The sequence below is a fragment of the Cervus canadensis genome, chromosome 27, assembly GCF_019320065.1.
Source record: "Cervus canadensis isolate Bull #8, Minnesota chromosome 27, ASM1932006v1, whole genome shotgun sequence".
NCBI classification, from domain to species: domain Eukaryota; kingdom Metazoa; phylum Chordata; class Mammalia; order Artiodactyla; family Cervidae; genus Cervus; species Cervus canadensis.
The window spans coordinates 33279027-33306183 of record NC_057412.1 but is presented as its reverse complement, the minus strand read 5'-3'; the positions used below and the strand labels follow the sequence as shown (position 1 = coordinate 33306183).

General features: G+C 35.9%; 1 long non-coding RNA gene across 1 annotated transcript; it reads left to right on the top strand.

Annotated features, from left to right (window-relative positions):
* Window positions 1–1922: 1922 nt before the first annotated feature.
* On the top strand, window positions 1923–21252 carry LOC122428971. The gene is made up of 3 exons (XR_006265861.1): window positions 1923–2070; window positions 19227–19236; window positions 21240–21252. It is a non-coding gene; the product is annotated as an uncharacterized LOC122428971 (long non-coding RNA).
* Window positions 21253–27157: the final 5905 nt, after the last annotated feature.

Sequence of the window (27157 nt, the reverse complement as noted above, 5' to 3'; positions counted from 1 at the left end):
AAGAATTCATGGAATTCTCCAGGCCAGAATACCGGAGTGGGTAGCCCTTCCCTTCTCCAGGGGATCTTCCCAACCCAGGGATTGAACCCAGGTCTCCCTCATTGCAGGCAGATTCTTTACCAGATGAGCCACAAAGGAAGCCAAAGAATACTGGAGTGGGTAGCCTATCCCTTCTCGAGCAGATCTTCCCAAACCAGGAATCAAACCCAGGTTTCAAGCATTGCAGGTGAATTCTTTACCAACTGAGCTATCAGGGAAAAGAGAATCACCTTCCTCAGATCATTGCTGCCCGCCCCACTTCTCAATAAAACCAAAACTTTGTGAGAAAGAATCAAATTGTACAATATAAATTTTTTGTGATTTTAAGGTAATCTACCTATGTTTCCATGTATTCCTAGTGAAATGAGGCAAAGAGAAAGAAAAACTTAGTTTTCTTTTCTCTACAGTATTCAGGTTAGTGCTAATACTGTTTGTTAAAAGAGTATGTGGAAGCAGCAGAACTGGATTTAACTGCAAAGCAAACTATCATCCCCCTACCGCTGAATTCTCAGTTTTTAAATACCATTCTCTAAAGTTACCAGTGAGTTTGGGTAAACTCCGGGAGTTGGTGATGGACAGGGAGGCCTGGATTGCTGAGATTCACGAGGTCACAAAAGGTTGGACACGACTGAGCGACTGAACTGAACGGAACTGAAAGTTACCAAGGACCCTAGGACAAATAGCTGATTCTAGGAAAGAGGCAGATAATGTGTAACATGAGCCCTGGAGCATTGGGCAGTACTAGAAAGCAATGCTCCAAAGTCAAAAGCAAAAGGTCGTGGCAAAGACACTCAGGTGTCAACCGGAAAGAGCCTCCAATAGTCAAAATGGGAATAACCTGAGTGACAAAATGAGTAACTAGACATTGGATTGCAATATGCCTGGATCCATAATGACATAAATAGAATAAATAAATAAATGAGAGAGAAAAGAATTCCAAATAATATAAAAAGAAATATCCCTCTTCTGAGGTGAAATTTCAATTCCACTCCTTTGGGCTATGGATTTGTGTTTTGCTTCCAATAACTAGACTGTGGAAAGGGCAGCTAGTAACTCTACAAGGAGAAAATTGACAAATGCTACCTTAAACAAGTGCTTAAGTTAACACCAATAGTACTAAGGCGTGTTGATACCGTGTGCCACCTGACAAAATGTGGTGAAAAGGGCATTTAATCTCAGAGCTATCCCTCCTAACACACATCACGCACGTCTAATCATGAGAAAGCTTCAGCCAGTCAGGTCCCACACACCTCCTTAAGACTGAAAATCATGGAAAGAATGATACATTATCATGTTCTATCATTGACTTGAAGAGATCCAAGAGACGTGAAAAATTTCCTTGGATTAGATCTTGGAATATAAAAAGGGGCATTTGTAGAATCACTGGTGAAACCCAACTAAATAGTAATGTTCCAATGATACAATATGAGATGAAATCATTATGGGAAATTGAAATTGCTGAGGGGTATATGAAATCTCTCTGTTTCAACTTTGTTAACTTTTCTGTAAATTTGAAAAATTAAAAATTTTTATTAAAAAAATAGACCATGACCTTTAACCATAGGCAGGAAACTAAGGAAGGTGATCCAGACAGATGTGAGGTTAAATTTATTAGAGTATGATATTCTACCACTGCTTAGAAAGTGAGGCTGGAGACCCAAATACCTGTGCTTTACTATAGAAAACTTCCCAAAGCACCAAAGTCATCAAAAATGAGAACAGTAGGCACAAAACCAGACCATCTTTGGCCTTATCTGTGAGTGTGACATTATCTTCATTGCTTTTGAATGATTCACTGTATATGTTGGCAGGCAAGCATAAAAGTCAGTAAAGAATCTGCCTGCAATGCAGGAGACTTGGCTTCGATTCCTGGTTCTGGAAGATCCCCTGGAGAAGGAAATGGCATCCCACTCCAGTATTCTTGCCTGGAGACATGGACAGAGGAGCCTGGCAGGCTACAGCCCATGGGGTCGCAAGAGTCAGACATGACTTAGGTACTAAACCTCCACCACCACTGTATATATTAGACAAGTTGAATTTTTATTTTAGTAATGATTTATTCAAGCAAAATGATTGTAAGGGCAGTGTCAAAAAATGAAGATAGTTGTAAAACTGAGAGAACTTCTTTTCTTTAATGTACCTTAATAGCACTTCTTCCATTTGCATGTTCTAGACATGGAAGGCATAGAATAATAACTATTTCTGTTTCTTAAGTTGGTTGCTATGGTTACTCTGCAGCTGTGATGTAACAAAGAAAATTATCTGCCTTTATGAAAAGGCAGATACAGCTTAGCTTTGCACAGTCTCATTAATAATTTCAGGGGGGAGAAATGAATGTATATTGAAAATTCAAAAACATGTATGAAGGGGCAAAACTCTGTGCCCTTGAGGAATATGAAGAATAGACTTTTCTTTCTGAAATGAGAACACTTTCAGAATCATTATGGTAATCATCTTTTTCCATGCAATGGGTGAATATATATGCATAGGAAGGCACTTAATAATATATATATGTATGTGTGTGTATATATATATATATATATATATATATATATATGCAAAACAGATAGGGTAGAAGCAGCAGATGTATTATTATATGTGATGAAAAAAGAAGGATTACCAAAACATTGTCCCCAAGGTTGTCAAACAAACCAAATCCTTCAATATTCCTGCCGGTGTATATTCAGATACTCCACTCCAGGACCAAAAATTATGACATTTTGAGCCACTATTTTTGCTTTCTGGGGCTCTTAGGTAAATTGTCTTAGAAAGAGCAGGTAACTAACATCTGAAAAGTTTGAGTTTTAATAAGTCTTTAAGTTTGCTCTCTTCAAACTTCAACAAAGAACATGTTGACATGTGATATGCTGGAATATTAATCACAATACGCTACTGCATAGTAGATGCCAAATGTCAGGACCTAAATATGCAAAATATATTCTTCCTGCTTAAATGGGAACTTGATTCTGTTTGCCTTCAAGTTTCTCTTGTCTCAGGTTCCTTGAGAGAGCTGATGTCATAACTTGACTGTAAAGGAAATAATGCACATACAGCTATTTAATTAGTAACAAGGGTAAAATCCTTTTAATATAACCTGATCAGAGGTCAGTTTGGGGTCCCTCTCATAGAACAAGCAGATTTTAGGGACTGGATTAATACTGATCTCTAGACTTGAATTTCCCACTAATAAAGGGTAATGTAATGTAGTCTAAGACTTTATATTTGTTCAGATCTTTTAACTCCTGAGGAACTAATATGCAACAACTGAATAAATAACTCCACACTCTGTTTTAGCAGCTCAGATGACCTCTAAGGAAGCAGACGATCAACCATATTCAGAATCAAAGATGGAAACGAGTCATTACCATTTGGAGAATCAAAAGTAGAAAGCTGTTTTCTACTTGGTTATTGGTTGATTTACATATGACTGTAAAATATATAAGCATCAGCTGTGACTAAATTTTCATCTTAACCTTAGAGGAAAAATATTTTTGCAAAAATAAGTTAAAAAAGATAATAAATAAGGTATAAAAGGAAGCTATGCATTTCAAAGTTCTATCTTTCAAAGAAAAAAATGTTTTAATTCAAAAATTGTATTTTCGAAAGTGATTGCTTTAACCTGACTTTGTATTATTTTCCAGAATTTTCCTTTGGAGTTCTCACAGGTCACCTTTTATTTTCTGTTCTCTTTGTGCCACTATAGCTGGACTGAAAACGCTTGAGTTCAGAATCGGAGCTTTATACAATCGTATTTTGCCTGTGCTGAGCAAATTTTCAAGTGGTTAGAGGGCACAAGTTTATGATATAAAATGAAAGAGTTAAACTGAGCTCATATCAATTGTTTCAGCATCCCTGTGATAGGAGCTGTTTTAGTTTGGGGAGCTTGCTGTTCTAGCATTAGTGTTTTCTTTTTTAACTCAGAATCTTCTGAGGAAGTGTTGATATACCTGGTATTATATACCGGCCTTTAGAACTATTTTCACCTCCTTTCTCAAATGCTGTTATTTGAAGATCTGAACTCATATCCTGGAAAGTTTGGCCTTTGACTCTTATTTCCCTGCATAAACATCATAATGGCAAGTTCCATTTTCAAATTTAAGCCCTCTCTTTCAGAATTTTAATCCAGTTAGTCCTTTCCCTGCAGTGTGTAATCAATACTCAGGGCTTATTCTGTCTTTTTCAATGAGTTTTCATTATAAAATTTAGTAGCTTTGTAGTCTCCCCTCACAGCTCTATTTCCAGGAAAATAAATGAGAAAAACTTCTTTGGTTATGCCCAATTAATTGGCATTTCCTCCTGTGCTTTCATTAATTTCATTTAATGATTAATATTAATCCACTTGGCTTTAGTCAAACCAAATTGTGTCCAAGTTACAAATTAAACAGTCTAAATTTTAACTTAGGAAGAAGAATTGAATTGTGCCAATATACTATTAAGGGGGAAATATCATCACACTGTTTAGGGAAGTGATTAAAATAAAACTTATTATACAACTTATAGTTTTATGCATATATTACTCCCATATACAAGACATTTCCTACCCAACTAAGCAGTCTTTTTAAGGACTTCTAACTCTACACTATCGCTGTGAAAACCTCATCTGATACTTGAAGATTATTTTGTGATATTGACTCAATTGGCTTCAAATGCATGCCATTATTACTGGTGACTCAGCTCTCTGAGCGTTTCACCTACGAACTTTGATTTCCTTTTGCTGCCATAATGGATACAGAGATTGCCGATGTCAACTTAGGAGCACAACCAGTCATCCTTTGTGGAGTCTCCATCTCAAAGAGATACTCTTGGTCATGTTTGTGCTCCAGTTAAGATGCCCTCAAAATACAACATACTTTTTCTAGTTTGATGACTGAAGGGAAAAAAATGAATCAAAATTATTGATTGTATATTAATGTCCCATAGGAAATCTGAGAACTCTCCTTTATATCTTCTACAAGGGAAGCATTTTTTAATTTATTAACTTCTTACTACTTAAACAGGCAGTTGATGTATTTAATTAATATCATATTTTCTCTTGAAAAATAGTGGCTTCACAGGAACTTATGAAAATATCATGTACCTAGTTTATTATTTACTTGTGTTGAGATTTATACAGAGAAAGTTTTCTATAGTTGAGTATACTTATATAAAATGTTTGATGAAAGAAAAGATCAAAATTTCGTTGGGAATATATGGAATTTTATCATAGAACAAAGATTTCCATTAACTCTGCCTTACCATAGTTGACAAAACCTGTGTGCAACTTTAAGAAAAAATAGGTCAGAAAAAAGAAGATAGTTATATAGAATTCTGGTCTCTTCTATTCATTTGTTAAGAATAAAAACTCTTTGAACATAAAGGTCTATTGAATAATCTATTAAAATGATTAACAGAAACATATTCTTAAATAAATAACAGGAAATAAAATTTCCTGAGGAAGTCAAAGAATTCCAGACAGTGTCCCTTCATGTCAACAGAAGCAGCATCAGCAGCAGCCCAATATTTAAAAATTAAAATCTGCACTGGAGCAGGGGCCGTGCTCATGAAATAGCCAATGAAAGGCAGTTGTAATTGCTGGGAAAATAAATTGCTGAGGAGAGCAAGTGACAAGAGCAATTAAAATTTTTGTCTTTTTCTAACCACGAAATGCCCTGCCCCCTGGCCCCCAAATATAGAACCTGATTTCCAATAGAAAATGGAGTAGAAAAGAATAATGTTAGGAAAAAAAACACTTTTTTCTTCTTCTGACATCAGCCTGAAAATCTTTCTCTTTTTCCTAGGGGCATATTTACATAGGATTTTGTTGTGCTCTAAAGCTTGATTCAAATGTAGCTGCTAACAAGGCATATCTTTGCCTCTTAAAGCTCTCATGGACTCTCTCCTCTTCTAATTGCCCAGGGAACGTGCGGTATCAAGATCCTTGGGCATCAGCTAATCGCTCCTAAGTGCTAGAAGCCGGAGAGCTCTTTCAGAATGAACAGCCATCAGATACGGTGAACAGATGGCTGCTCCACAGTGTAAGGGCTACTCCCGAAGACATCCTTCATTTAGGAGGTGCCAAAAAGCCACGGATGGCTCTATTAACACAGTGGCTTTTTTATTAGTTAAACGGCTTTTGATATATTTAACTGAAATTTTAGAGAGCTTGCACAGGCGTATTTTGTCCTAGTAGCTGTCAGTCTTCTCAATGAAAGATGCTTAACACTGACTGCATCTCAAATTCTCAGTAATTCACTGTATGACTTTTTGAGTTTTAGCTGATTCTTAAGTATAAATGAGTGCTTGCCATCAGGGAAACTGAAAAACTAAATGAAGTTATTACTGTTTTGAAAGAATTGTACATTTTTAGGATTTGAATACTCCTCTGAAGTAAAAAAAAAAAAAAATCACAAAGGCACACTGTACCAGAAGACGAGGAGATATTTTTTTAATTTTATTTGTAATTATAAGTAAGCTTTTGAAATTGCAAAGGGCACTCTTTTATATTTTTTGACTGAGGAGTAGAGGAAGTAAAGCCTTTTACAAACTTTGAAAAATGAAGTAGTCTTCTATAGTTCTCCATGGGTTAGCGCCAAAGAATAGGGGTGAGAACCTCGATAAGATTATCCTTGGGTAAGTCATTCCTTTGGTATAGGATTTATCTTTATAAAAATATATTTGATATTTCTGGTAAAAAAAAAAAACTTTTGCATTATTAGGTTCACAGTGTCATTTGTTTTGCTTGTTCTATAACTCATATGAAGAATTATCTGGCTATGAGACTAACTCAACTCAGGACTCAAAGGAAAACAGAAACCCCATGAACGGAATGAATTCTTTTGTTGTGAGAGCTTACAGGGTACTATCTGTACACCAGTATAAGGAATTACAATGCTAAAAATATGTGGTATGAACAGTAGGCATTCTTTTGCGTTTCTGTTTTCTCTATTGAGAAGAAATCCAATAACTTGGAGCATAAAAAGAAAGATTGTATCTTGGGGAGACTCATATTATTCAGCCTTCCTATTATGAATCTAGAGTTTGAACATAAATCTTAAAGAACATAAAACTAGTCTTTTCAGGTAGACATTTACATAGCACCTTTCTTTCAACCTCCTACTCCCAGTCCTCAAAAAAGGTCATCAGTTTGCTAATTGCTCACCACAACCTAGGTTTTAATCACCTGATCCATCAACAAGCCTTCTCACACTTTCTTTATTCTTCTTGTCAGTAAGTGACATTCTTGGTAATGAAAACAACAAATCTATTGATAGCATCCCTCAATGGAGTGGAAGGCATCCTACATTAGCTCTGTCTTGGAAACCAGTCTATCCTATTACAATTGACCTTCTCTTGCTTATTACCACACAAATCATAGTCCTTTACCCACCCTCCCCATCTATTAGAGTATTTCTCCTGCAGCCTTTCAATTGCCTGACTGCAGTTGGTAATTGGATTCATGTTTGAAGCACAGCGCTATAAGGAAAAGCCTGGAATAATTCAAAGGGAACACCCTGGCCTAAGGCTGAGGCCATATGTTACACTCAGATTTGTATCACTGAAGCTTATTGCTTTAGCAACAAGGAAACTTATTCAAATGTCATAAAATTGTTTTATTTTAGAAGTTAATTTATTTAGAGCTGTTGATGTAATCTAATGTCTACAAAAATCATGATGTTAAAGGGATTGGAAAACTTACTTGACTTTGTAAAATATTTAAAAGAAAGAAAAAAATACTTGGTAAATTATCCTGTCTATCCTGCTGAATTTCATATGCTGCCACAAGTAGCTTTGAATGAAGTAATATAAAAATTAGAGACCACCAAAAAGCCAATGATTTGGCAGCTAGTATTTCTTCAACGCTCACCACTCGATATATGCCTAAAAATATTCAAGTTTTGTATTACCGACTTCAAATTGATGAGTTCTATCTAGGCTATTATGAAAGAGGCAAATATTTCCTAATAAATTCATAGTTTGTGATATAATAGTACAAATATATTTAGAAACACATATAAAAGTAACAAACACTGATTTAAACATGCACGTCTTTGATAGGTTTGTGGTGTCCTGCCAAACTTTATGGGTTACCCCATACTTATGTTCCTTAAATGAATCCTAAGAATGATTTTATAAATTCTGAAATGCTAGAGTGAGTTTTACTGAGAGAGACAGAACTGCTCACTGGAGAAAAGTTGGTTTCCTCAAATCACCACATTATTCAGTCAGTAAGTCAGTTCAGTCACTCAGTCGTGTCCGACTCTTTGTGACCCCATGGATTGCAGCACGCCAGACCTCCCTGTCCATCACCAACTCCTGGAGTTTACCTAGACTCATGTCCATTGAGTCGGTGATGCAATCCAACCATCTCATCCTCTGTGTCCCCTTCATCTACTGCTTTCAATCTTTCCCAGCGTCAAGGGTCTTTTCATATGAGTCAACTCTTCGCATCAGGTGGCCAAAGTATTGGAGATTCAGCTTCAACATCAGTCCTTCCAATGAACACCCAGGACTGATCTCCATTAGGATGGACTGGTTGAATCTCCTTGCAGTCCAAGGGACTCTCAAGAGTCTTCTCCAACACCACAGTTCAAAAGCATCAATTCTTCAGCACTCGGCTTTCTTTGTAGTCCAAATCTCACATCCATACATGACTACTGGAAAAACTATAGCCTTGACTGGACGGACCTTTGTTGGCAAAGTAATATCTCTGCTTTTTAATATGCTGTCAAGGTTGGTCATAACTTTCCTGCCAAGGAGTAAGTGTCTTTTAATTTCATGGCTGCAGTCACCATCTGCAGTGATTTTGGAGGCCCTCCAAAAGAAGTCTGCCACTGTTTCCACTGTTTCCCCATCTATTTGCCATGAAGTGATGGGACCAGATACCATGATCTTAGTTTTCTGAATGTCGCTTTAAGCCAACTTTTTTACCCTCCTCTTTCACATTCATCAAGAGGCTCTATAGTTCTTCTTCCACTTTCTGCCATAAGGGTGGTGTCATCTGCATATCTGAGGTTATTGATATTTCTCCCAGTAATCTTGATCCCAGCTTGTGCTTCTTCCAGCCCAGAATTTCTCATGATGTACTCTGCATATAAGTTAAATAAGCAGGGTGACAATATACTGCCTTGATGCACCCTTTTCCTATTTGGAACCAGTCTGTTGTTCCAAGTCCATTTCTAACTGTTGCTTCCTGACCTGCAATATTGCTCTTTACAGCATCGGACCTTGCTTCCATCACCAGTCTCATCCACACCTGGGTATTGTTTTTGCTTCGGCTCCATCTCTTCATTCTTTCTGGAGTTATTTCTCCACTGATCTCCAGTAGCATATTGGGCACCTACCGACCTGGGGAGTTCATCTTTCAGTGTCCTATCTTTTTGCCTTTTCATACTGTTCACCGGGTTCTCAAGGCAAGAATACTAGTTTGCCATTCCTTTCTCCATTTGTTATTTCATGTTATTGGGCTCCATTATTGGCAGAGACCCTAGTGGTGTATGTAAGTTCATATGAATTACTCCAACAAATAATTCATCTATTAGTGGAGCATCCAAAATTGCAACGCACACCATTTTGGGGTGAAATGGCTATGAAATATCTCACTTGTCCCATTTTACAGACAAACAACTTGAAGGAAACAAACAAGAGCTTGAAACAATTCAACAAAAAGATTATAGAATCCAGTTTCTTAAGACACAATTAGAAAATATTTCAATAAATTGTTTAATAATTAAATATTTATTTTTAATAAAAAATAAAATGCTTAATAAATTTTACTGAGTACAATTTAATAAAAATTTAAAAATATGTCTTAATATAAGCACAGCTATGGCAATAATTATTGGTTACCTTGTAGATGGAGAGAAGTAAATGGATTTTTTTCTATTTATATATGATGCTGAAATTATTTTTGTGTTTATATTTAAATATGGATATAACATATTCTTAAGAAATCAAAACATTTCAAACAAATAGTAATGTAAGTACATACAGCTTCACAAAATTCTACTGCACATGTCTAGGTGCTAGCAATTTGTGTAATTTTATAAATATGCTCAAAAAGTCAGTTACTACCAGCTATCCATTTCATTCTGAGAATGAGAAATCATCAATTTTCAAAGTGGAAAGGAATTCACTTTCTTTTTAAGTTTTATTTTTTTCTGACTTACAAAGTGACTTTCCACTCAGGGAATTTTGAGTGTCAGGGCTTAAAAAGTTTGTTTCTAAGTTTGGCATACAGAGTAAAACAAAATTAATGAAATCAGTACTAATGAAAAGCTAAATTAACTAGGTTTGGTTATCTCAAAAAGGACTCTTTTGAAGCAAGAATTTTCCGATAATTATAATACAAATTAGTGCCTTCAGAAACCAGAGAGGCTAATGTGTTGCAATATATACTTCTGTTGGTAAAATGACTTTCAAAGAGAAGTTGGATATACTTACCTACTTTGAAATTAATAGAATTTTTCCTGGTTAATTTTTTTTTTGAGACCAAAATATTGATGAAGCTTTGTCAATACTTTCTTACATATTCATAATTTTTCTTTCAAAATAACATAACACAATCATGATACCAAGAAATCTGTATTTGCCTCAGTAAGAACTATATGCTTTTCAGTTTCATGCATAACATTTTGATGAAACAATCAGATAATCACAAAATAATTATTTTTCAAGTTCATTCCATAGCCATCACCTCCACTTACTCTCTTCTATCATGATGTTGGGCACTCCAAATTTACATTGCTTGTGAAATGCTCAATTCAAAAATATAAATAAACAAAAATTCCTATTTATTATAAATATATTCAGTCAAATTGTACTCTAAATGTATATTTAATAACCACATTTACCCTTTATTTTGTACCCTTAGGTATTTTTTAATGCCACTAAGTACTTTAAGCTACAAAATCCTATATTTAATCTCAGATACCTAGACCAGACTTGATGTTGTATAGAATCTAGTGAGAATCTTTATCATTTCTCTCTTTTAAGATTAATTAGGGGTCACTCAACAAAGTGTAAAGTAATAGGAAATCTTCAAATATGTGTGTCTCAGATTTGAAATCTATAAATAAAATTAGAATGAATCTTTAGGTTTCCAGGAATACAACTTTGCTTGTGGCTGGATTTTTAACAAGTTAAAAACAAGCTAGGAAAAATGCCTGTAACTGACATCTGAGTATTTCAATACTGTAAGTTTCAAGGAGCATTTAAAACTTTTTTTGAATGTCCAATAGTTCTAAATTATTCAAAACAACACTGCAGAAATGTTGAGTAATTAGTGTCAATACTTTTCACTAAGTGTACAGCTTAAAAATCTATCTCTAATTCTTCTTTTCTGAGCATCATACTTTATGAAACTAACTTCTTTTTCTGGGAATCTTTGATTGTCAGAGTTGAGATTATTGCTCTCATTTTCTCTTTGTCTAAAATTCTTTTGTTCAGGAATTTATAAAAATTTGGAGTTTTTTTTTTGAGAGATAAAATTTACAACAATTTTCAGTGGTTAAAAATAATAGAGAAAAAGCGAGTAGTGACTTTACTGAAGTAACCCCAAGGTCGATCCAAAATAGACCCCAGCTTGAGAATCTGGAGCTTTGATACCAGCTACTGATCACATGTGCTGTCTCTGGATATGTTACTTACTTTCACTGTCCTCAAAATCCTCATCTATGACATGGTGAAAAGAGGGAGAGGGATGATTTTTCACTGGAAACTTGTAAAAATAAAACAAGATATGCAAATGCAAGGATTTTTGTCTGCTGTCTTAAGTACTATGAAGTTATGCTTCCTAATATGCAGAAAATCAAAAGACTATAAATGTTTTTAATTATTTCCCAGTCAGACAGGGAAGTAGTGGAAAAATTCAAAGTGGCATTCACAAATTGTACAAATTGATGGTTTCAAAATTCATTTGGAGAATGAGACTAATTAAGTCATGCTCTGGAGACTTAACAAAGTGAGTAACTTCTGGGTAAAATACAGATAACAAAATATTCCTTACTTAGAGGAAGTCAGGTGTAGAAAGGAAAGCTTGGATTTGCTTTGTACAATAAATAACTACAGCAAGAAAGATAAAGAGAAAAGCGTAAAGGTAATCAAAGAGTTGCCTACAAATTATGAATTGGTTTGGATTCTTTATTATGATTGACTAAGTGTACAAAAAATATGATTAATTCTAAGCTTATACCACTGTCAAATTAATGGTGGTTTACTTAAATAGGAAGGAAGATACTCAGGAATTAGATACTATATCTGGAAAGCTAGTCTTAAAGTGAAACCTATAACGTGGTAGTGGATGTCACACATATATCATGCTACCTCCTCACAGATTTATTCCTCAATGTCAAATCTGCCCTGTACATGTAAGGTGAAAGTGTTAGTCACAGAGTATGTCCAACTCTGCGACCCCATGGGCCGTAGCCCACCAGGCTCCTCTGTCAATGGGATTCTCTAGGCAAGAATATTGGAGCGGGTTGCCGTTCCTTTCTCCAGGGGATCTTCCTGACCCAGGGATGGAACCCAGGTCTCCTGCATATGCAGGCAGATTCTTTACCATCTGAACCAACAGGGAAGCCCTGTACATAGTAAACATATTTATTTAATTTGTATTTGCCAATATTATGACAATAATATTTTGCAATTATTCTATAAATATTTACTGATGTTGTATCACAACACTTAAAGAAATGCCTTCTTGCTCTGAATAATGTATCAGTTGAGCTCTCAAGAGAACAGTATTTTGCAATGAATTAACATTTGAACTAAAGAAAATTACACCATTTCCAAAACCATAATATTTGGGGTTGGATTTTTTAAGTGTACAAAACCAGGGATAATATTTATATAAAATTATAATTGAATATTTGTAGTTAGGAATCTAAATGACTGACTCAGGAACAAGTTTTTAAATGTACACGATTTCCAGAGAGACAGATGTCAGTTAGAAATCTAGACAGTCACCAAAAGAATTCCAGAGATTGGAGACATTAGTTATAGTTCATAATTTGTGATGTTTTCTGATTTTAAATGCATTCAAAATTTTTTCATAGAAATTGAACTCAGCAAGGTAAATGGTTTAGAATAAAATGACAGAAGCATAGTGATTTATAAATCTTCAATATGGTATCTAGTCAAATGTCTACTTCAGAGAAATACACACATACACACACACATACACACACACATTCCTAGGATGATTCCATAACCTCCCTTAATAGGATATTCCAGTCTATACATTCCCCTCCAATAAGTAAATAAATAAATCAATATGACAAAGAGGTCAAGCAGTATTATTAAATTATCTGCCGGTTCGGTTATATCTCTCCAAAGACCAAGTCGAATAACATGCTCTTTATCTTCTGGCAGAAATCCAAAACTGAAGGAAAAGCAAAGAGAGCTCTTTGAAGGGACAGGATAGGAGACTTACCCAGGCAGTTGGTAGACTGTCTAAAGACAAGGTTTCTTTCTGATGTTTTTAACAATACCAGGGATTATTAAAATATGTCTGTGGCTCTTCCAGCTCATATGGGGGTGTCTAGAGTATAGTTTCATGTTACTGGCACATAAAAAATGACAAAAATAAAAATATATATTTTTTATTTCTATAGAAATAACCTTGACTCTATGGACTTTTGTTGGCAAAGTGATGTCTGTTTTTTAACACACTGTCTAGGTTTGATATAGCTTTCTGGCCAAGAAGCAATTGTCATAATTTCATGGCTGCAGTCACCATCCACAATGATGAACCTAAGAAGAGGAAATCTGTCACTGCTTCTACCTTTCCCCTTTCTATTTGCCATGATGTAATGGGACTGGATGCCATGATCTTAATTTCTTTAATATCGAGTTTTAAGCTGGCCTTTTCACGCTCTTCCTTCATCCTCATCAAAAGGCTCTTTAGTTCCTTTTCACTTTCTGCCATTAAAGTGGTATCATCTGCATATCTGAGGTTGTTGATATTTCTCCCAGCAATCTTGATTCCAGTTTGTAACTCAACCAGCCTTTCAAATGATGCGCTCTGTGTATAAGTTAAATAAAACAGGTGACAATAGACAGCCTGTCACACTCCTTGCTCAATCCTGAACCAGGCAGTTGTTCCACACTGCTATGGCTACTGCTAAGTCACTCCAGTCTTGTCCGACTCTGGGCGACCCCGTCCCTGGGATTCTCCAGGCAAGAACACTGCAGTGGGTTGCCATTTCCTTCTCCAATGCATAAAAGTGAAAAGTGAAAGTGAAGTCGCTCAGCCATGTCTGACTCTTCGAGACCCCATGGACTGTGCCTGCCAGGCTCCTCCGTCCATGGGATTCCCCAGGCAAAAGGACTGGAGTGGGGCGCCATTGCACACAGGGTATACTAACTGTTGCTTTTTGACCCACATACAGGTTTCTCAAGAGACAGGTAAGATGGTCTGTTATTCCCATCTCTTTAATAAGAGTCTTCCACAGTTTGTTATGATCCACACAGTCAAAGGCTTTAGCCAAGTCAATGAAACAGAGGTAAATGTTTTTTCCGGAATTCCCTTGCTTTCTCTTTGATCCAGCAAATTTTGGCAATTTGATCTCTGGTTCCTCTGCCTTTTCTAAACCCAGCTTGGACATTTGGAAGTTCTCGGTTCACGTAATGCTGAAGCCTAGCTTGAAGGATCTTGGGCATAACCTTACTAGCATGGGAGATGAGTGTAATTATCCGATTGTTTGAACATTCTTTAGTGTTGCCCTTTTAGGATGGTAAATATAAATTATTATTTTTTATTGGCTGCTCAAATTTTGAGGTATAAAAGAGTTTCTTCTTATTTTTCTGCCCCCCCTCCATTGTTATTTTGGTAGCATTCAGGTAAGATTTGAACTAATGTGTGAAACAGATAAAATGCTTCAAAAATCCAGAATTAACCTTAATATCCCTATTTCTGCTCTTCTTTTCATAAACAATACTTCCTTTATTATGCTAAATTACACATTTTTAGAGCATGTCAATGAAGAATTATAAAATGCACTGTAAATTCCTAGATAGAATTTAGTCCTGTTTTTCTCAATAGCTTACACCCTGGTTGTGTGCTGATTCCTGAACCTTTCCAACATTTGCTTGCCTTATTCCCTTTGATTATTCTCCCTCTTAACTCTAAAGTCCTTTAAACCCTCTATGTGGTCTCCAGGACATTTGAAAATGACAGGGAACCCAGTCACTGCCTTTCAGAAACTTCAAATCCTTCAGAAACTAAAATCTCCAATTATTGCTTGAGTTCTTGTTTTTTTGCTGTCTTAGAGCTTCCTCTGCCATGCCATAAATATTTGAACACAATACAGTCATTTAAAGATTCACAACACTTGGTTTGTCAGCTTCTTTAGGAAGTTTCAAAAGGAGCTACATTTTTAATTAAATTGAACTATATAAACAGCAACAAATCATACATTTTTTCCCCTCAAAAATGCTCTGCTGTAGGTGATGGAATCAAATTGGAAGGATATACACAAACTCTTTAGTTTAAAATGTATGTGTATAAGTCTACCTACTTATTTATATGTGTATATATATATATACATGGACATATACAGAGATAAATATAGATATAAAACATCAAATTTCTCTAAAGAAAATGACTCAAAATCAGCTATCTCCTCTGTAAAATAGGGTCATTATAGTACTAAATCATAGAGCTTTGTAATAATTAAATGAGAAAGGCTCATAAAAAATGCCTGATGTGATTCCTGCTATATTACTCTGAGTTCCTAAATGGGCATTTTAAGAAGTGACTTCTATTGAAATCTAGTTATGTCCTACAGCTCCCCTGTATTTAAGAAATCACTTCAGTCTTTTGGGGTGATTGTTAGTCTGAACCTGACTGTAGGGGGCCACCCCTTTGGTGCATGGAGCTGAGGTTTTACCAATGTGGAGGATACTGACTTTAGAGGTTGCAGTTAAAAACGCAAAGGTGAAATAATTTCAGAGATCCCAGATTTAGGCCTTAGTCATGCTAGGCCTTAGTTATATTAACATATATATAAGTAGACTGAATCCCCTTTAACTTCAGTGTTTTTTTTTTCTTTTTTTATTGAAGTAAAGTTGATTTACAATGGTGTCAGTTTCAGGTATAAAGGAAAATGATTTAGCTATATATATTCTTTTTCAAACTCCTTTCATTACGGGTTATTACAAGATACAGAATAAAGTTTCCTGTGCTATGCAGTAGGTCATTGTTGTTTATCTTTTTCATATATAGTAATGTATACCTGTTAATTCCAAACTTCTAATTTATCCCTCTTTTCTCTTCCCCTTTGGTAACCATGAGTTTCTTTTCTATGTCTGTGAGTCTATTTCTGTTTTGTTAATAATTTGATTTGTTTCACTTTTTGAGATTCCACATATAAGAGATATCATATGATATTTGTCTTTCTCTGACTAACTTCACTTAGTATGATAAGTGGGGGAGGGTTAATGGTAACATAACATTATTGATTTCACTTTCTTTTTATTTTAACTGGAACTCAACTTCTTTAGGGAAATACTAAGGAAACTTTTAAGAATATATCATTAAGACAAGATAACACAATTTATAGGAAGGAAAGAATAGAGATCATATAAACTAATACATAAAGGAAGCCAGGAAGGAGGCCAAATCAATATTCATACCATAAATAGCTATTTATACTATTTTAACAAGGGTACAGAAATAGCTATATATACTATATTTAACAAGGGTACAAGTTTGGGCAAAATTATAGTTGACCTTCATGAAAATTCAAGCATGATAGTGTAAATAAAAGTGCTTTACATTCCTATGGCACTATGGAAGTGCTACTTAATTTTTAATAGAATTGTATAGAATCCTTCAATAAATCCATTTTTTCATTATCTCTCTCCAGTCTTTCCAGAATCAATAATCACATACTGTAGTTCCTAGTCCTTAAAGCAGATGAGAAAAAAAAATGAGCTGAATTTTTCAGTCGGGTGGTGTAGCTACAATGAAAAGTTGGGCCTTCATAAATCTGAATTGCTTGGAAAAAGGAGCCATTCTCTCCTTACTTGCTATTTCCTTGACTTTCTTACAGAGCTTCCAAAAGCTTTTCAACTGCTGAACAGTTCTAACTATGCATATATTTTTTAATATAATATATAAATTATACTAATATAAATCTAATTAAATTTACCCTAAAATATCCACATGGGTTTAAAAATTCAACAGTATTAAAAATCATATTTTACATTCTTCCTAATATAAAACATTTGAAAAAATAATTCAAAGCAATAATTCAAAAAATATTTTCACTCTAATACATGGCTGGGTTCATTGAGCTCTTATGTGTATGCACAGGCATGCAAAAGAAACACCTGGACCATGCCAGAAATGAAATAAAACTGTACCACCTGGAAAAAAGTACACATATCTCTAATACCTCAACATACCAGGAAACCTAACAGAACTCATATGTGTAACAAAATAACATTCTTGTAAGTAAGCATTGACTTTTCCCTTGTTGACAGAGCTGGAACATAGAAAATATTCTGGGAACCATTTGGTAGAAGCTTTCCTTTGTGTCTCATACCCTGAAAAACCGCAAACCTCTGTCCTTGTCATGAGTTGATATGAATGCTGTTATTAATGAGGCTCAGTTCAACTCTGTATAATTCCATATTAAATCCCCCTAAATGTATAGTATGAAACTTTCAAATAGTACCAGGAAACTATATTTATCTACAATATAATGCAAATTAAAAGAGGACCTATTTCCTAGAGAAAAAGAAAAGTTTAAAAGCAATAGCCGTATCCAATATTATTTGCTATGCTGTAGCTCAAAATAATTATGAAAATGATCCAGTGATTTAAAAATCATTTCATTATAATGTATGTTTTGTACTATCTTCAGGAATCAAAGAGTCATGACTGGAGTTTTAAGTCATGGTCATGACTGCAGTTCTAAGGAGGTTGAAATTTCCTGAAACTCTATTGCTCTCAATCGATGTTTTCATCCCAGAATGTTTACCGCCTCTGAAATTCCCCTACTGATTCCACTAAGGGAGCTTGGAACTGGGGCTTCCTTGGTGGCTCAACAGTAAAGAATTAGCCTGAAATGTAAGAAATGCTGGTTTGATCCCTGGGTCAGAAAGATCCCCTGGAAGAAGAAATGGCAACCCACTCCAGTATCCTTGCCTGGGAAACCCCACAAGCAGAGGAGCCTGGCGGGCTACATATGATCCATGGACTGGAAAAAGAATCGAACAGGACTTAGCAACTAAACAACACTTGGGGCTTACTCATCAAAGACGAAACTGCTCCTCTTGCTTCTATTACTTTTCTTCTTGATTCTCATTGCAATGACCCAGTCCTCCTCAGTTAAACAAACACATTGATGGGGTTGGTTTTTAATCCTGTACTTGCTATGAAGACAGACCTAGACTGTGACCAAATTTTCTGCTAAAGCTTCTAACCGCTCTCCAATCTACTTTCTACTTCCACCCTTATGGTTATCTCTGGGCTTCTACAGCCATCTCCTCACCTGATTGTCTACTTCAACATGATTCTCTCTCCTCTTCAGAGTTTCCCTTTTCTTTTTTTTTTTTTTTCTTATTATTTTTTTTTCATTTATTTTTGTTAGTTGGAGGCTAATTACTTTACAATATTGTAGTGGTTTTTGCTATACATTGACATGAATCAGCCATGAATTTACACGTGTCCCCCATCCTGAACCCCCCTCCCACCTCCCTCCCCATCCCATCCCTCTGGGTCATCATCCCAGTGCACCAGCCCCGAGCACTTGTCAGAGTTTCCCTTACCAGGATCTCTCATATCACAGCCAATGCTGTCTGCACCGGCCTTTAGTCATGACTCCCTCAGGTCTGTAGTTCCCTTTGATTTTTTAGGATTCTCTATCCTTTTTTTCCTAACAATTGTATTTTTCTTAACCTATTTAGCACAAACTTACTCAAGCATCTGTTTTGGTACTGCTTTTTCCTGAATCCTTTTCTAAATAGAAGTGTCTAGGAAGTGCATGATCAGTTTGTATCCAACTCTTTGTGACCCTTTGGACACTAGCCCACCAGGCCCCTTTGTCCACGGAATTTTCCAGGCAAGAAATACTGGGGTGGGTTGCTCTTTCCTTCTTTAGGGGATCTTTCCAACCCAGGGATTGAACCCGAGTCTCTTGTGCCTCCTGCACTGACATGTGGATTCTTTACCACTTGAACCGCTTGGAAAGCCCTCGAAGTAGAAGACAAAAAGTTATTTCATTTTGATCTGATAACTTTTACAGTTGGATTTACTCTGTCTTTAAATTTAATTGTTTTTTATTTCTAAATTTTATTTATACACACACATCATTTCACACACATTTTTATAGATAACTGTGATTTTATTCAAAATAAGACAAGAAAGATTACATCTGTATAAATCTTCATAGGAAAAGTGAAATCTCATGTCCAGACAGAAATTTTGGTCTTAATTTAATAACTATAAAGACATTTATAATAAACACTAGAACTAAAATGTATGGGAAATTTGATAATCAGGCTGACACTTCCTAAATTACATAATGATAAACTATATTTTTAAAAAACCTGAATAATTACTCACATAACACTATTTAAGTAACTCTAATAAACTCCTGAGCATTAGAATTATAAAAGCATGTTCAATATTAACTGCAATCAAAATATTAACATAAAGAAAAATAGGATGGCTAAAAATATGTAAGTAAAATAAAGGGAAATATCAAGCCAAGTATTTGCCAAATAAAAGATGTGTGAGCAAAATTTGATTTATTCTGTTTCTTAATGTTAATAGCTCTCCAAAATTAATGACCTGGGTCATACACAAAATTGATAGTTTGGAATTCTATCAATAAAAATTAAGTTCATTATTAAGTGGTAGAAAATCTAAAATAATAGTAACTTAAACAAGATAGAAGTTCATATCTCTTATATAATCCAAACCAGTCTCACAGAAAAGTCTCATAATTATCAGGTTTTCTGATTTCTTTGATAACATTGTCCCGTGCTCCTCCACACATGGTTACACTTCATAGTCAAATGAGGATGCTTAAATTCAGCCATCACGTGTGTTTTTCAGTCTAAAGGAAGGAAACAAAGACACTCATTCCAGTTAGGAATATTTTCTAGAAGTCACAACATCCTATTGCTAGAATTAAGCAACTGCACTCACCTAGCTGCAAAGGTCTCTGGGAAATATGGTGTTTATCGTGTCTGGTAAAAATCAGGCTCCCATTATTAAGAAGCTGAGAGTTGATATCCGAGGACAATAGCAGTCTCTGCCACAAGGTCATAACAATAGATTTTATATTTGATCACAAAATCAGTCTTCTACTTTCCTCCACAAAGGACGTAAATGACCCAGTTCAACCCAATGTCAGAGCTTATGGGGGACCTAGCAGATGAGAACTCACGCCTATTGCACTAGCAGCCATGCTCTGAGTCTGAAGTCAATGGGGCCACTGATTAGAACCTAAGAACAGGGCCAACCAAAAGCCAAGCTATAGACCTGGTGTATCATTTGAACTTTCAATCAAACTGTACTTAGAACTAGTCCTACCTACATGTGTCAGTAAATTTGTTTACATAATGATAAGTCAATTTTTGTCAAGATTTTCAAGCTTCTAGGTCCAGTATACAGAAGATAGTAGTCTGTATTCACAAAGGTAGTATACACCACTTTGTTTAGTTTAAATTGTTATCAGGGTTTATATATTAAGGTGATGTGTACATTTATGAAATCATAATCAACATTAATATAAAGAAAAATGTCCCTTGTATCTCACTAAAGTTTAAAATTTTTCCTTTTTGTGTACTTTAGGCAAACACTGACGAGTATAAATTTAATGCAAACCACAAGTGTGAACCACATATGCAATTTTAAATTTTCTTAGTAGTCATACTTAAAAGGTAAAGAGAAATAAGTAAAATTAATTCAATACATTTTGTTCAATCCAAAATGTCAAATACTAACATTTCAACATGCATTCGACATGAAAATTATTAAAAATATACTACATTCCTTTTTGTCATACTATGTCTGCAAAATTCAGTACGTATTTTATACTAAGAGTCTATCTCAGTTCAGACTAGACATATTTCAAGAGTTCAACAGCCACATGTGGCCAGGGGTTGCCATATTCAATGGCATTGCTGAAGTCCAAGTTAATTTATAGGAATGATCTATTTCTTAAAGAATGGAAAGAACTTACTATAAACCAGTTGTGTCTGATAAGTTTGATAGAAAAGGCTGAGTACATGTGGAAAATTTGATTATCTTTTAAAATCTTCACCTTTCCTTAAATCTATTTTGATCATTTATGTTTTCAACTCTATAAAAATAGAGTTGGCATAAGCTTGAATATAGGCTAAAAGATCGTCAAAGCTGCTTTGATTACTTTGAAAGCAACCAGAAACACAGTTTCAATTGTCTTAAGGCTAAAAGAAAGAATGTATTGTGTTGTGTAAAATTCATGAGTAGGGTTAGATGCCTAGAACTTAAGATCCAGGGGCTCAGCTCTATTATGTACATTGGTTTCACTTTCAGTACAGTAGAAAATTCTAAATTTATGTCCCCTTAGTTCAAATTCAGCAAAAAAAAAAAAACCACTATTTTCTATGTCCATAAAAACTTCAGACCATTGGCCTAAACTGATTCACGTATCTAATTCTTAAAGCAATTTTGGGGGCTTGGGTGGCAATTGGAGTAGACTAAAATGTTTTATTGCCTTAGATCACATGTCAAGAGCTGGAACTGGTGGTGGAAACTGTTCTTTCCTGAATGCAATGTGGACAGTGAATATTTTGTCAAAAGAAAAACTGGAAAAATAATGGTGACACTGAAGAAAAGCAGTAAGTGCCTACTCCACCTCATTTAACCATTTGTAATGTCCTCTATAGCATATTAAAAAGCAGAGACATTACTTTGCCAACAAAGGTCCATCTAGTCAAGGCTATGGTTTTTCCAGTGGTCATGTATGGATGTGAGAGTTGGACTGTGAAGAAAACTGAGCTCTGAAAAACTGATGCTTTTGAACTGTGGTGTTGAAGACTCTTGAGAGTCCCTTGGACTGCCAGGAGATCCAACCAGTCCATCCTAAAGGAGATCAGTCCTGGGTGTTCATTGGAAGGACTGATACTGAAGCTGAAACTCCAATACTTTGGCCACCTCATGCGAAGAGTTGACTCATTGGAAAAGACCCTGATGCTGGGAGGGATTGGGGGCAGGAGGAGAAGGGGATGGCAGAGGATGAGATGGCTGGATGGCATCATCGACTCAATGGACATGAGTTTGAGTAAACTCTGGGAGTTGGTGATGGACAGGGAGGCATGGCGTGCTGCGATTCATGGGGTCGCAAAGAGTCGGACATGAATGAGTGACTGAACTGAACTGAACTGAACTGAATGTCCTCTATGGATATATTGTGTTATCAATCACAATATTATGCAGTTGAAATTTTCTCCTTTATTTCTTGCCAAAGTTGTTAAATTCTAAGTATTTTATCTCACTTTTGAAAGAAATAAGACTATTGGCTTTATTTCTGCTTTCCTTTGCATTTAGTATATTCAACTTCTATTTGTGATGTTAATCCATTCCTTGCTTTTTTTCAGTTACTTGTGTAGTTGCCTGAAATTGTACTAGGAGTAAGGTAACAATTTGTCAGCATTTACCCCTGTGCTGAGTCATGTAATTTTTTTCTGCATGGTTACCATGTCATCCTAAAGTTGCGTGTAGCCTTCTGCCTTACTGCCTTACTCTTCTGAACAATTCACAATATTAATTTCAGGAGACTGTCATTGCAAATCTCGGTTTTAGTTGTAAATTATTCCAATCCCAAAGAAAGGCAATGCCAAAGAATATTCAAACTACCACACAATTACACTCATCTCACATGCTATCAAAATAATGCTCAAGATTCTCCAAGCATGGTTTCAATAGTACATGAAACAAGAACTTGCAGATGTTCAACCTGGATTTAGAAAAGGCAGAGGAACCAGAGATCAAATTGCCAACCTAGACAGCATATGAAAAAGCAGAGACATTACTTTGCTGACAAATGTCCAACTAGTCAAAGCTATGGTTTTTCCAGTAGTCATGTATGGATGTGAGAGTTGGAGTATAAAGAAAACTGAGTGCTGAAAAATTGATGCTTCTGAACTGTGGTGTTGGAGAAGACTCCTGAAAGTCCCGTGGGCTGCTAGAAGATCCAACCAGTCAATCCTAAAGGAAATAAGTCCTGAATATTCATTGGATGGACTGATGCTGAAGCTGAAGCTCCAATACTTTGGCTACCTGATACAAAGAACTGACTTGATAGAAAAGACCTTGATGCTGGGAAATATCAAAGGCAGGAGGAGAAGAGGACGACATAAAATGAGATGGTTGGATGGCATCACCAACTCAATGGACATGAGTTTGAGCAAGCTCCAGGAGTTGTGATGGACAGAGAAGCCTGGCATGTTTCAGTCCGTGGAGTCAGACATGACTGAGTTACTGGGCTGAACTGAACTGAAAATGCAATTAAATTATCACTGTGGTTTTTAGCTCCCTCTTTGTTCACTTGACTTTATAGCTTTTACAGTAACTGTATATGAGGCTGTAACCAGAAAATAATAAATTTTATTTTAGAAAAAACATTTAAGTTTTTCCTAAAATATTTTTAATCATTCAATACTACAGTCTTCTTTGGAGATAGCTTCTTCCACCAAGTCTAGGATAAGTGATTATAAAATTGACCTCTCTTCTAAGACTTCCTTCTTAAAAAATTAAGGAAAAACAAAATCCCCAACTTTTTCCAACCCTTTTGTATCTGCTTACGTACCAAGGAAGGGGAATTTTCTGAGAATTCTTTTCATTTTTATCTGTAGTTCTTTACCCAATGTTGGGAATCGATGGATTCAACTTAAGGTCCCACCCAGATTTTAGTTTCCTGAATTCTTATATCTCCTTATTTTTGCTGTGAAACTGTAGCTTTTATATGTTGTGTGTATTGCTGATTTTGGGGGGGGGGGGGAATCTCCCCTGTGTTGAAACTATTTTTCTGAAATAGAAACCTCCTGTAGTGTTAGCCCCTTTGGTAAGGCAAACAAGCCCTTTCCAAATTTATTTTCATTTTTTCTAATGTTTTTTAGTTGAAAGAAATACAACCATACACTCGGTCAGTTATTGGGCTTTATTAAAATATCTCTGATATATACAAGCATAACATTTTATGGATTTTTTTCTTTATGTGACTTTCTTCTCATATTTAGATACCTTACAAGAACTGCTTCCCTTGTTGAATTTATCAAGAAGAAGCTAGTTAAGACACGTATTTAACTTCATTTCAAACAACAGTTTTCTCTCTTCTGTTGAGAACTAGAGGTCTTTGGAATGGACTATAAAATGCTCTTCAACCCGCTACATCTTGGAAAGAACCAGTTTCTACAGAGTCCGAGAAAACCCTGTTGATGTGAGGTTATTCTGACACATATTCCTTCAATTATATGATATGCAAACACAAGCTATAGTTTCACAGAGAAGTTTAATATATTATTCCATACAGTGAGAATGGGAATTCTAGTGTCTTATCAAATAGTAAATTAGTTTAATTTGAGTTAGGGAACATGGTTTAATCTGAAATAATTTTTCATTTTTCAAACTTTCTTTAATAAAATTTTTGTATAGTAAGAAGCAATTCAAAATGGATTTATATGAGGTTTTCATGGTGGTACGTTTTCATAATTACATATTGTAAGACACTTGACATTTTTGTGCTGATCCATTAAATTAGCCATTCAAAGCACCTGCTTTGTGCAAGGGACTCTCCCAAGTGCTAGAAATTTTGTGGTGAAAAAAAAAACAAAAAACCTTCCTGATTCCTGCCCTTTTAGGGCTTAGAGAAAAATGAATGAAAAGGATGTTGAGTGTATGACTAAGGAAAATAATGACTGAGTGTCCTGTAGAGAAAAAGTACACACACAGTACTATGAGAGAAAGTCAGAGGGAAACTAACTTGAAAGTGCCATTTTAGCTGAGATAATGATGTTGTCCAAGGTAATGAGAAGCAAAAGTGTTTTTGCTGAAGGGAATGGTGCGTGCAAAGGACCTGGGGCAAGAAGAAACATGACCTGAGTGACAAACTCAAGAAGGGCCATGGTACTGATACGCATGAAGTAACGGGAAGTATGAGATATAGTAAGATTACACCTTCTAAAGTTAGATGTTTTTTCTCCTAAGATCATCTTCCATAGTTGTATTTTTAGTGTCTCCTGATATCTCAGCCTCTAAGAAATCACCAGCCAGTACACATGCATATAAACACACACACACACATACTGAAGCTCATCTTACCAACGCAACTACTATTATTTACTCAGCTTATTATTTCCACGGCCTCCCCTCTGACCCTGAGTGCTGCCCATCTCCCAAAGAGCAAAATCCTCCACAAAATTCAGGCCAGACCCAGAGGAGAGCACAGAAGTCCTCTGAGGTTTTACCCCGCTCCCTAGTCCATCTGTTACCTTACTGCTCTCTCAATTTTTCATCCTACATAAGTTTTTTGTCTTTTTTTTTTTTTAATTCTAGATGGCTCACTCCTTATCTATAGAAAAATGCAATTCATAACAGGAAACATAATTAAAACATTTATCAGAAATAATTGACTGTCAGAGGCCAGAATATGTAATGTAAGTTCATGCCTCAAAACTCTCCTCTTTCCCAAATCCCTGACTTCCACCAGACTAGTTCTTTGGCAGGCATTACAGACCACTTAAGCGTCCAGGCCTCCTATCTCTAGACCCTTTGTTCACTCTGCATTGAAATCCTCCCCTGTCATCTGTTCTCAACTCGTCCGCACCTTCTGCTCTTTGCTTTGAACTGAACACACCATCTGATCTCACCTCACCTCTTCTAAATCTTTCCATTCTCTGGTTAACACACTACCCATGTCCTCACCCTCTTCTCAGAACATTCCATCTACCAACTGGCCCGAAACAAAACCTGGCTCTTCACTGAGGATACAACTCCACATTCTCAAATACATTCTCTTGTTCTCTAGATGCCTCATTCCTGGGGGTGAAATTGACATCAGCCCTGCCTCTATTTGTACTAAGATGGAGAGCTCCTTATCCCTCCAACTTTTGTATATAAGCCCTTTTCTTTCTTTTAGCAGACTCTCTTCAGGCCCCCTTAGGCATCAACTTCTCTGCACTTTGCTCCCAGATTTCTTCACCCCAAATCCTGCAGTCATCATGAATATTTTACTGTCCAGGAGGTAGATCCATTTGACATCCGAACCTCTAACTTGCTCTCCTGGCTTTTACCGCCTCCCTCCCTGTATTCATCCCTTTTGTGAGCCCCTTCTTTTTCACTCAGCTTGAATCCCCGTGTTTCACAACTTCAGTTATTCCTTCTTCAATGTCCATGACTTCCTTTACCCATTGTCTTTCTGTCAACCTGCCTAGAAAATCTCAACCCTTGATAAATTCAACCTCACCTAGCTTGCTGGATAGAGATGAGGAAGAACTTTTTATAGTTGTTCAGAATTAAGGTCATAATAAGCTTCATGATATCCAAACTCAACAGTGCCTGGCTAGTCTATGATCTTTCTCTGATGTGCATACAGTCTCATTTTCCAGTGTGAATAATCCAACTTCCCCTGTTTTCTTGAAGCTCCAACTTCATCAGCATCTCTCTTTCCACAAAAAACTTTGTTTTCTACTTCAAAACAAAGATAAAGACATCAGAAAAGAACTCTCAAACCTAAAACCTTACTTACATCGGTGCTTGTGATTTTGTGTTTTGTTCCAGTTGCAATGAAGTCTCTACAGCTCATTCTCCCTTCTTTTAGGTGCCCCATGATCTTGTCCCATCAACAATTCTTTCTCCAGCATCTTCAAACCTCACTGCTAAAACATGAAAATGTTTGCTTTTCCTCAGTTTTCCACTAGAGCCCCTGTCACTCTCCCTTCCCCTTTTCAGCAAAAAGTGTTGAATACTCTATCATACTGTTTTTAATTCTGGACATATTTATTCTCAAGTCACCGTATCCTTATTCTTACCTGCAACACTCCAAATTCCCTAAGGAAGTTCCCTGATGGTCCAATGGTTAAGACTGCTTCCATGGCATGGGTTTGATGCAATGGGTTTGATCCCTGGTGGTGTTATTAAGCT